Consider the following 12,673-nt stretch of genomic DNA (forward strand, 5'->3'; position numbering starts at 1 on the left):
CCCTGGCATCAGCAGAGACCAGGTTGTCGAGGATCAGTGCCAGGGATGGGCAGATATCGGTGGTCACAGGAAGGTGGGTATGGGCTGGATGGAGAACTGCCCTCTGCCCATGTGATGGCAGTGAACCAGGGCTCAGTTCTTTTTAGAGACTCCCCAGGAAAGAAAGCTGGCTTTGGCAGAAAGAYGGTAACACAGCTGGAAAACAGCAGCTGCCACAGCAGACATTTAGGAAGCTGAGCTTGAGCCAGAGCCCTAAAGGACTTAGATCGTCAGGACCGTTAAGAATTAACGATACTTAGGCTCCTAACTCTTAAAAGGACTTAAAAGGAAAAGTGACTATTACTAAGGTAATAGTAAGGCTGCAAGACCAAGGGAAGAAGAATTGCTCAAAAATGCTCAGTATATCAATACGCTCAATCCCACTTTGCAGAGTTACACTGATCCTGTTTCATAGTTTGTGGGGTTGCCCTACATAAGTTTATTCCCCCCTTCTTAGAATTCTGCTATTTTAACATCTGGTTTCACCTAGAATCTTGAAGTTCTCTAAAATTATCTTTCTGAAAAATACTACTCTTAGGGGAGGCAGAGCAGAAAGTTTTTTGTTCCAATATTGACATTGCTTAAGAATTGCTTTCTCCAAGACAAGCATCAGGCCCTGCAAGTAGCAACAGCAGTTCAGATGCCTCAGTATACTGAGGCTTTACATCTGCCCCAGAAAAATTGTTCTCTCAACTACTTCTCAYAATCCCCAACCTCAAAATCTACTATGTTTAAAGCCAAGGTTTGGAAAGCTTCAGCTCTTTGTAGTTAACAGAACAGACATTTATAGCCCCAGTGGGAACAGACTCAGTACATAACTGTATTGACACATGGCTCCTATGGCGATTATAAAACCCAAAGATTAAAGCAATGGCAAAGGGAGGTATTGGTTTCAAACAGTGCTGGATAACTAYGTTGAAAAAAAACACCACACTTCCTCACTACCACTGAACTGAATCTCAATGTGCAAAGTGGATTTTCCTTAAGCTCTACCATAGTCCCAAGAGCTGGCAATCCTGCCATGGCAGAGGGTGTTGCACGCCACTTAAACCCCACTTCTGCTAGATGTGGTGGTGAGGGGCAGGATGAGTTTCATCCTTTGGTGCAACCTCTCAGGCAGAGGCCATCCTTATTGCAGTGTCCAGCCGCTACACTTACTTCTTTTTAATCTGACCCATCATGGGAAATTTGATGCCTGGTCCTTTGGTACAAAGCCTCTCTTCTGCATGGCACCAGAGTTATTCCTGATTTATATCTTTTTCATGCTCTGCTTGACCAGATCTGGAAGCCTTCTCTTGRCCTTCTCTTCTGCCAGTGCCAACAGCCTCAAAACTCAAGTTGAAGGCACGGGGCTATCATCAGTCCCGTGGTGACATACCTGACTCTCACTCAGGCAAGACCCACAAGGGGATGAATCAGCCCCTTCCCCTGGGGCTGGGGGGCTCCAAGGACTTGGAGGAGCTTGCTGGGATTAGCAGTCCACCTAGCATGCAGTGAGTCCCAATTTGCCTGCAAATAGGGTTTTGAAGAGCTGTTTGGGAGGGCCACCATTACAGGGCACACCAGCACTCAGCAAGACTGTAGCTCTTCTGGCTGCACAGTGCTCTCAGAGATTTTTGGTTCCCCGGGTACTGCACAGTCCATGCCTTCTCCAGGAGCCTTGAATTGCTGCTGCCCCAGTACCCACGGCAAGGCCCCATACCCTGCTCCTGCTTGCTGCAACCAGCCTGCGGTCCCTGGCAGAGCAGCCTGTGGAGGTGGCTGTGGCTCCAGCTGCTGTCGGCTATCAGTGGAGGAGTCAGATTTCAGCAGCCCCATGACTCTGCTCATTCCTCCTGCAGTGGGAGCAAGCACAAGAGGGGAATGCGGGCAAGCGACGCTGGCCAGCCTTTCCTCTCGTGCCTTTTCTTCTGCTCACCAGACCAGATCCATCATGCTGCCCATCTGGGTTGCCTTGGCTGCCAACAGTGCAGTCCTTGGCTGTGCCAGCCATTGCAGGGAGGGGAGATGCTAGAAGACTTTCCCAGTGTCTGGTCCCACTCAGCCTCCTCCACAGTCCCCCTAGAGACACCAGGCAGCAAAGTCAGGGCCTCAAGCCCATGGCCAGGATCCTCAGCTTCTGCATGCTGCAGCCCTGGATCCATCAGCCTCACTGGTTGGACAACTTCCCAAAGCAGAAAGTGTCAGCAGCTAAGTATGAGTTCAGCAAGGCTCACTTTGCTGCCCGCACGCTTCTTTGCCCCCAGCAAGTCCAGTGCATGCACTAGCAAGGTGTGAACAGGAGGGTCCCACCACTCTCACAAGCAAACCCAGCTCTCCCYAGACCTAGCATCCCCTCACCTGGGGGACCTCAGCATGAAAGCAGCTGCTATAAATAACAGATCAAACTCTGCACCTCYGGTAAGTGAGAGTGGTTCAAGTACAGCAGCAGGACCAGCTCCAGTTGCTAATTGCCCTCAGTAGCTCCCGCACTGCTCAGCTCCAGCTCTGCCCTGCCACCATGACAGTCTTGGAAGCCCCAGCAGCCCTCAAGTTGGGCACCTTCATGGCAAGAAGTGCATTCTTCCAGTTCCCTATGGCATAGTCCACAACTACCCGTTTACTGGCCTGTCTAAGCAGAAACCACAAGTGCCAAAACTTTACCTTGAGACCTTGMAGTGGGGAGCTGCTGGGATCAGAGAGGAATCAGTTCTCCATTAAGCAGTTTGACAGGATTTTCTTTTCCTAGGGAAAACATTATTTACATGAAAACTATGTTTGAAAACAAAATTGCCTTTCAACAACTGAATAGTGCAAATCTCTCAGGAATGAATTTCTGCCTCTTCAGCAACTGGAGAGGCAGAGATTTGAATAGGTCAGAATCAGCACTTTGTTATTTTCCTTTCTCAGTGTTGGATTTAAGTCAAACGGGACCCCAAAGCCTCCACGACAGCGCCTATGGTGCTTCTGTGGCTGCAGCARTAAAAATACCTACATGCCCACATGTGACCAGCCACTCACACACACAGCCCTTCACACTTCCATACCCAGCCACACAACAGCTATTTTATATGAGAGACAGACTCTCATCTTGCCAGCTTGTGCAGCAAGGAAGAAATCAGGGACTTGAAACATCTCTATAAAGCTCTGATCCCTACCATTTATGAGATGCTTTCTCAGATTTTGGACTTACRGCTAAGCTGGATAACTCGTCTTTACTGTGTGATGCACACACTTGAGTCATTGCTTTTGAAYAAGCTGCCCAAATCCTCTGCATTGCAAGCTGCAGAGGAGCATCCTCCCCACCCCAGTTCAGCATCACCAAGCACCAGGAGGCATCTGGCAGCATCTCCCTACTTAGGGGCAGGTGCATGRTCTTTGCCTTGATAGAAATGCAATTTCCTCCAATATTTTTGCTACTCTGGGGCAATATAAGRGAAGCAGCCTCTGGAAAAAACAGGTATGGGTTAAAAACTACTAGAGATTCTGCATAACTAGTACCACCTAACCAAGACAGAAGGGTGACAGAGCCCTGTCTATGACTGCTTGGAAGCCATCCTGCCCAAACCTGGCACTTCAGAAGTGCCATAAGAGATAATGTGCAAAAAAGCCTAGAAGAGGCTGACTGGGATGCAAGTCCAAGGGAAGAGCAACCCAAAGAGCTGTCAAACATAGATCAGCTTCACTCACCGAGAGACAGCAAAGCCAGACCAAGCAAAGTTACAGCCAAATGCTTATAGCTGTACAGAGCACAGAGAGGACTCCTTTCAGCAGGGATTAAAGTGGAAATGAGGAGCTCCTGCATCAAAGCTAGAGAGCAACCAGCTCCAGGAGAGCTGGAGCCCTGACCCAAACCCTTGTAGCTGCTGTTCCTCAGCAGCAAGTAATCACTAGAGAGACAGGGCAGCATCCAAGGGCCTAAGTGGTTGAAGAGATAGAAACCCCAAAGCAGCTGTGCACACAACCAAAAATCCACCGCAGCACACCAAAAAAAAAATCACACCCCACAGCAAATCTGCCCTTGCTGCACTCAYGCTCACCAAATAGCCTCTCCTTACTGCACACACTCTAGTGCACGTCACTTCCAAACAAAGCAGTACCCAGAGGCTAGCCGCAAGCAAGACCACCTACCCCCAAGTGCTTCATCCCTCACTGATTTATCTCCACGAGGACACTGAGGGCTGGGCAGGTTGATGCAACCTGCGGACCAGCTGGGACCACAGGGTTCGGGGATGAGTCACAGCTCAGTTCTCAGTTCTTGGCCACATGAATTTCAAGCACAACTAGAAACAGCCTGTGYGAGGAAGGGACTTGCATTCATCAAGTGCTTGAGATTCAAGGCTATTAACCAGCAAGGTGCAGGACACAGTCCCGCTCCAGCCACACCATGAGTGAGGGCTGGGTCAAAGCAACAGCTCTGTTGGGCTGCACAGAAATCCTGATGAACAGCTGCTGTGGGCAGTCAAAACAGTGCTACCAAACTCATGGAGCGATTGCAATGTGTACCAGGCATGTCACACACGGTACCGTCCCTGTCAGACTTGCTGCATGTGTCTCCATCACCCATCAGGTTATTGCACTGCTGATCCCAGAGGCAGTTTTCATGCTCTCCTAGGAGGGACCTCCCTGCATCTGCTCTCCCCCACCTCTGATGCTGGAGCCGTGCTGCAGGTCTCACTCTTGCAGCCCCACGGTGTGCTAAATCTTGGACAATTTTTTTTTTTTTTAACACGTAGGCTCAGATACCCACTGCCCGTGTATCCTTGCATGGGACAAGGCCAGCTTACAGTTCTCTGAGCAACTCGCCACATAAAACAGTGGATAGATGGATGCTTTCCAAATAAAGCTGCACCCAAGCAGGCAGCTGGTTTTCCCAGGCTTCAGGCACTGCAGGACCGTGAGAGGATCCCAGGGGAACGTGTGTATTCAGTCTGAACCCAGCACAAGGATTAACAAAACCTCTCTGCTAAGCATCGTGTGTGCAGAGGTGCCATGCATGAGGAGCAAGCCTCCTCCTTTTTTTTTCCTTCAGGCATGGTCCTAGTGATGTAACAGCTTGAAAAATTCCYATGATATGCATATTTCCCACTATGTTTTCCCAAAGATTGGAAAGAAAAGTGGGAAAATTGGAGGAAGTCTAATGTGAAATGTTTTCTCTCCCGCAGAGAGCACAGAGGATAGAGAGGCTTGGTTTAAGTCTTGCAGATTTGCAATTGGACGCAGTAAAGAGCGGAAACTGGAGCTGCAGTAATGTTTTCAAGATTATATGAGTTTCTATTAGCAACGAGGATAAACACGGTTCAGTCGTGGCAGTCAAAATTAGCCATTTTATAAACAAGTTCATGTCCCTTTCTGTAACATGATAAYGTGCTGTTGGAGAGTCTGATGTTTATTATACTCAGATGTGTTGTGGTCCCTTAATGCTCYGCTGTAACTGCATTACAGAAACTATCTGGAAAGGTATGTGAAGTTTTCAAGTTTTCCTTCTGCAAGCAAATGCCTCTTCTGAGTCTGCTGTAGGACGCTGCATCTCCAGCACCACTGTATTTCTGAGCCCATCACATAGCTCTGGGAGAACATTTTTTCTTACACCAGGAGAGATATCAAAAACCAAAACGTCTCCCACATCCATCACCGGTTAGATCACCTCCATGCCTGGTACTGTAATGGTCCTCACTGAAAGCCATGTACACCACAAAAATGCACTCCCTGCATTTTTATGCTACCATATTTAAAGAGCTGGAGCTAGGTTTTAACAAAAAGAAAATAACATGAATTATAACATACAAAGAGAATAACTCCAAGCCTTTTTCCAGCCCACTTTCGGACTGTCTCAGAATTTTATGTAGGCTCCAAAGCTATAGAAGACAAGAGAGAAAAAAAATCGATTTTTTTGCTAGCCTGCACTTTCCCGGGATTTTTAAGAGCTCAGCTGCGAAGTCCCCATGGGCTGTGTGGCTCATTCGCCAGCCTCTCGCTCGCCAAGGCAAGTGAAAGCCACTTGCTGTGTTAGCCACGCAGCACCCCGTGCTGATTCCTATTGCTGCAGTGATTTTGATCCTCCTCTCAGTGTATTTGGACTCTTTGCCTGATGCTTGGCCTCAGCAAACAGCATTGACAGGAATGCAAGATGCTTCCAAGCAGCATCCTTTAGACCGGGGAGCYGAGGGAAACCGTTCAGCTGGTGTTTGCCTGATGCTGAGCAAAAGGGCTGCTCTGCTGAAAGCTGCCCTTGGAAAACAAAGCTGGATGAGGACAGCTCTCTGCCCTGAGCCAGCAGATGCCTTTCCCGAGCCAGAATAGAGGGACAAAGATACTGCAGCGAGTTCACACTCCTCAGGTGTCGTCATGGTCCCCCAGGTCAGTGCAGACTGCACAGAGTCACTCATTGCACGTTAAAGATTTGTAGCAGTCAGGAGGSAAAGAAGATGCTTGAGCAGATGCTGGATTTTATGCACACGATAAGCTCTGCTGAACCGAGTTCACTGCAGGTTATGGGAATGATGCTGCTCCTTTACTTTCTGCCCATCAGATGCTCCCTCAAGAGAAGTGCTGCAGCTTGACGCAAACTGCAGCTCCCATCCTGGCATGACCAAATCACCCCCTGCCTCATCACCTGGGGACAAGGACTCCTGCAAACCAAAGGTGGTGGCAGGGCCTGGGGGTTTGCTCTGAGGATGAGAAGGATCTAACACACCATCCCCTGTTTAACGACATGTATTTGCATTGTGGCAGCACCTCCAGCCGGGCTCCTGGCCCCAGCCATGCTAAGTGCCACACATGTGCAAAACAGGATGATGCTCCTTAGCCACAACTCCCTGCAAAGATGTGCCTGAACCTGTGTCATCCCTGAAGAGCCAAATCCTTATCGCTGAGCATCCCTCAGCTTTCYGACCACAGTCAAAGTAGCTGCAGCCCCTGCACAGAAACCTCAYGTGTGTTCAGGAATAGCCCTTCGGACCCCAAAATGCTTGTGGCTCAGCTTGCTTCACTGGATTAAACACACTGCCATTGCAGGCACCTCCTGAACAGACCTTCATCCAGCAGGACCCTTGCATGTTTGCACTGAAACCCTTGCTGTCGCTCAGACATGTGCTGTGGGTCAGGAAAGGCAGGAAAGCTGAAGGCTGCATGGTAAAACCAGCAGCATTTGGGCAATTGAAGAAAATGTGTCAGAGGCAGTGYGTTGCTGCTTTTCTGAGGGTCTGAGGCTGCGTGAAGGCTTGCTCATGGTTACACACAAGTGGATGGTAACAGCACACTGAGCCATAGCACCATAGGTGCCTAAATCCCTTAAAGCCACTATATCTGCACCTGCACTACTGTAACTCTGACCACAAACCACCCAGAGATTCATTTTATACGACTTGTCGATCATATTGACTCGAATCTGCTTGAACACAGGCACTTTAGTGCTGCCTTTTTGGCCGCAGTCGTGCCAAGGGTACTTCGATGTGCTCAGGAGCGGGGGCGATATACACATACGTTGCAAGTTGTGAAGTCCTCAGATACTCTCCTGGGCTGCAGATGGAAATAGGAGGTTGCAACATCCTGCAGCAACTCATGCTAACCCCCTCCTGCCTGGAGCTGGGAGGATGCAAGGGGGTGAATATCCCTCTGTCCTCAGACTGCTTCTAGCCTGCGTTCCCGATGGACCTGCTACGAGGGGATGTTGGGAAAGGGGACGTGCGAGGGGCTGCACGGATTTATTTGGGTGGTTTCTGCCACGGCAGACATCGAGGTGGGTGGCGAAGGGTTAAAGCGGAGACCCTGCGCTCTCCCACTGCCCACTGGCTGCACTCGGGTGTCATCTAATGCTGCCCYGCTCCTCCCTCGCAGCCCTGCCAGCCTTCTCTGATGTCAGGCGTTTAAAAAGATCTGAGCCGGGCGGCTGCGAGGGGACGAYGTGGGGGAGGGGAAGGCAGTGCGGGGACCCAGCACCAGTGTCCCTAGCAGTCCGCTGCATGTCCTCAGCCCTCCCCTCTACATCCTCTGAACCCCCCAAATGCCGGCGGTGCAGAAACGCTTCCCTGGAGGTGCAGGCTCTGGAGGGCCTGGAGGGTYTGAGGGACAGCAGGGGACATGCAGATCCCCCTGGCTGGCCAAATTGGGCTTTCAGCAGTGTCACCAAATAGCCATGCTGGAAGCAGGTCACAGACCTGGTGCTCAGACCTCATGCGCTCGGAGTCCCCGCAGCATCCCTGGGCTGGTTAATGCTCTCCCCTGTGCCCCTGSTAGCAGCAGGAACCCACTTGCCCTTTGCAGCCCCCATGCCCCGCTACCCCCTACCAGCCTGGGTGCTCTGCTTTATATCACCCCAGCTGAGAAAGCTGTGGTGGGTCCCGCACCGTGCACACCGACRACCGCGCTGCTCCAACGCACGACATCTACAACCGCTGCTGCCAACAAGCCACCCATGGCCAGAGCTGCCCTACAGGTTGAGCATGGCCCCACACCACAGTTCCTTCCCTCCAACTCCCCAGGGATCTTATTAGGATCTGACCTGTCCATCCGGCTGGATAAGGGAGACTCTGAAATGATATGTTCATATGGGCTATATAAATAACGAGGGAGGAGGCAGCTGGACAGACAGACAGGCACAGAGGCCTGAAAACCCTTCCTGGCTCCTCTGGGTCTCTAGCTGGGATGTTCTGGCTTTATTCCTCACCCCAAACCATCAAAAGTGTTTGTCATGTTCTTTCCCTTCCTGCTCTTGGTAAAGATGACTTCACYAGTGCTTCGTGTAGCCTGCTGAATACAAAAGTGATGCTAAATGGCTTGTATTTACCTGGTACCGCTCTGTTTCACGGCTGTGAGATCCGTCCTATCCCCAGATCCAGCCAGGTTTCTTCGAGCTGCGTTGGAGTGACTCAACAAGGCCCCTTTGCCGCAAGTGATGCTCGAGGGACCTTTCTGGTCTAAATATGCTAGAGTGTGGAAATCAGAAAATGTTCTTCAAATATTAGCCCAGCCGAGTCGAGGCAGGACGCTGTGTTCTTTAACCAGTTCCCGTAAATATGCCCTTTTTCCACTAACTGTTTTTATGTCAGGCGTATTCCAAGCAAGGACTAGAGGAGGCAGGTCCAATGCTCGCAGCGTCTGTCCATCAAATATATTTGTGCATGCTCCTCCTGCTCCTCGTACAACCGAGGGCGAGAGAGGGCTGTTTGGGCCATCCAGCCGTTCCCAGGGTTTTGCACAAGCTTGCCCATCTGCCACGTCTTTGCTCACTGCTTTCTCAGGCCGACTTCTCCTTTCAACATCGGTGTGGGTAGTGGGTAAATGTTGCCTTTACCTACAGGCCTTTCTCTGCTGCTCAGCGGCAGCACCAGGGAGCAAGAGAYGCAGGGCCCAGAGGAGAGGGATGGATGATACTGCGAGCGACGGAGGGACCAGGGCGTCTGAGTCCCTCCAGATGAACCCAATAATAACTGCAGGGGGTGAAACGTCTACCTGAGCCTTGTGCAGTGGCACTGAGCGTGCAATGAGTGACRGCTGCTTTGTACAGCCCCATGCACCCACTGAGGGCAGAGACTCCAACCCTGGCTGCATGCAGCCGTGGGATTTGGGACCCGGATGGTGAGCTGAATCCCACCCTGGCACTGCCTGTTTCTAGCTGCTTATGGAGAGATCTGACCCCTCAATCCCCCGTTTGCCTCTTCCTGACCTCCCTGGTGCCCACGGCTGTGCGGATACTGCCAGAGCCCACCGCCTCTGGGTGCAAAGGAGGGAGACGATGGCATCGCACCGCGATGTCCCCTCCGTCACTGCTGTTTCCCATCAGCTCTTCCCCAAGTTCCTGCCTCTCCCCTGAGCTCGCCGGGGAAAGGCGCCTTCCCGAAAGGAGACACTGCAGAGCACCACGCAGACCTTTCCTGCAACCTTGGCTTGGCCAAGCCAAGGTTTATATTTAGATCTCCAGGAGACGAAGCCAGGAGAAAGGCGACTTGTGACTTTTAAATGGCACTCGCGGCTCCGTCTCTCCGTTTGGGAAGGTGGGTCAGAAATGCGCTCCCCGTCACATCCCCCAGCCTCCCCTCTTGTCCTGGCAGCCGGTTCATGGCCGCTGAAGGTCCAAGGGCTGCTGGCCGCGTCCCTGCACCTTGCCCTCCCCGTGCTGCGCCTGCTTCGTTGCAGGGACCTTCTCCCCCGTCCCGAGCCGTTTTCCAGACCCCAGCCAGCACGCCGAAGGGATGGTGGGCTGCCAAAAGCACAGACTGCAACACCGCCGAGCACCAGCTCCGACAACTGACCTCCGGGGCTTTACTATTCCCATCCACCTCCAGCCGTGCGGGAGCGCGCGGGCGGCAGAGCCCCGGGCAAGCGGGACTCTTACTTTGCGCTGTCCTGGGCTGCCCCCGCGAGAAAGAGAAACTCGGTGACAGTCAAGAGCCCGGAGACACCGCTCGGTGGCCTGGCATCGACCCAGAGCCGAATCAGTTACTTACTTTTTGGTGCAAAGAGCAAAAACCCAAGGCAGGACCTTTTAGGGCCGGAATTTTCCTCTCCTTCGGCTCCGCGAGTGCCTGTTGGCAGAGCAGCTGCTGCTGCTGTCAGATGGTCATGAGTGAAACCTGAGGACATGCGGGGTCCTTCAGGTAGCCTCGGCGCGTCTCAGCTGTGGCATTCGTCCCCCGCGGCGCCAATCAAGGGGCCGGCTGCGCCTGCAGCCCCGCGGCCGCATCGCCCGGGGCATGCACGCCGGGCGGGCATCGGCACCCCCCTCCCCACCGCGGGGCGCGCACCGAACCCTGGCAAGGACGCGGCYGCCCGACGCAGCCATGGCCGAGGAGGAGGTCGCACCAGATGTGGAAGTGGCTTCGGTTTGGCACCAAACCGGGCACGGGGYGGCGGAGAGGGACCCTGGCTGGTGTCTCCCTGCAGCTCTTACAACACGCGGGGTAACGACAGGCGGTTGGAAAGGGCGGTGAGACAACTGCAAGGCTGGGGGGGGGGCCACCAGCAGCCCTACTGCCAACTTTTTCCCCTGCACTGGGCTGCCTCTGGCTGGTGGCTTTTGGGGAGCGTTACTGAGATGTTGCAGCACCTAGCAGCGGCTGTGGGATGGCCTCGACTCCTCCTCTAGCTTGTGAGCGAGGCAGGACACTGAGGGGCGTCCTACCACTTTGGGCTCCTGCGTCTCAGCCCGTTTTCCCTGATCGGCGTTATTTCCCCCTGTGCCTGCCCTCCGCTTCTACCTAGTCTTGCATCAGYGGCACCTTTCCTCCTACACCAAGAGCATCAGGCATGTGCCAAGTAAGGCTGAACCCCCAAGCACCCTGCAGCCATGCTTTGCGCCTCGGCCAAGTTCTCCTTGCATCCACTTTCCCACCAAGCAGATGACATTTCCATGCTAATGGCTCCTCGGATCGGCCTCAAACTGAAGGGCTAAATCATATTCCCCGAGTGAGAATCCAGCTCTTGTTCTCCTTGGCCGCAGGGAGAGCCCAGCGGATGGACGCTGCCGTCACCCAGGTCAGGACTCAGCCAGCTGACCCCTTCCCCACACTCAAACTAATATTTTAAGAACATYTCTCCTGGAGGGGCCTCATCACCTTTCAAACACCACAGGCTCTGTTCAACACTTCGGCCAGCCCTCTCCCTCCCAAAATATTTCATGGTGACTTTCCTGTGCCAGCCTGGGGTTTCTCACGGGYGTGCTGAAGAGCCTCCTTGCTCAGCCCACAGCCTTCCCCAGCCYGGCAGCCCTCGTCAGCCCATTCCCGTGGCAATCTCGCCACTTCCTCGCCTCCAGCCACTGGTTCCCAAGGTCTCACTGTGCTCCCACATRCCAGCATCCTGTGCAATCAATGAACCAAGTTCAGAAACAGGGCTGAGCCTGCAAATCAACACCCGGGAAACCATCAACTTGGTTCTTTTTTGCTTTTCCCTTCCTAAGTATCCTTTCCATTCAGGRCTGTGTCAATGCAGCAGCCCAAAAGAGCCGAGTTTAGCTCTCRGGGGGGAGGTAGGACGGCGTGGTCTAGAGGATCAGCTTTGTGCCAGGAGATGCCGGAGGTGGAGGTGTGCGCYGAGAAGCCTAACCTGGATTTCTTCCGTTGAAAACCGTCTCTGGGTCTCTTTGGTAGACTCGGAGCCCAGACCTGATCCAGGGCTGCGAACGTCTGGTGTTGGGTGGTTGCAGTGGCCATGGAGGGCTGGGAGCAGGACACCCTCCCTCTGTGGCTACAGGGAATTTCCACTTGTTCTTTTGGCCAGAGCAGGGAATTCAGGGGATGTTTGGTAAGTACCGCCAGCTGCCCCGGAAGGAGACTGGCCCCAAACCCAGGCCCTTCAGAGCAAAGCTGCTGTGATGGCCAAGGTTTTGTTGCTCCCAGGAAGCCTCTGCAAGCTGCATTTTTCTTTTTGCTTTGAATATAGCCGAGAGTGAACCTGAAATGAAGTGTGAAAGGGTGGAGACCACGGGATGTGGATGCTACCCTAACTCAAGGCACCCACTGTGCAGGCTCACATGGCCCGCAAAATTTTTCATCCTCTTTCTCCTTGCATCCCCTTTTGCTGCTGGGCACTGTGGTGGCCCACCTGGAAATGCTGATCCCTGGGAAAACAGGGGGAGGCAGAGCACTGGGGACAAGTGAGGAGGGGAGGGGGCAGATGAGATAACCAGAGACAGAAGTGCCCTTGAGGTGATGAG

This window comes from Rhea americana, unplaced genomic scaffold (genome assembly GCF_003343005.1).
Source record: "Rhea americana isolate MKP2758 unplaced genomic scaffold, rheAme1 scaffold_287, whole genome shotgun sequence".
Classification (NCBI taxonomy): domain Eukaryota; kingdom Metazoa; phylum Chordata; class Aves; order Rheiformes; family Rheidae; genus Rhea; species Rhea americana.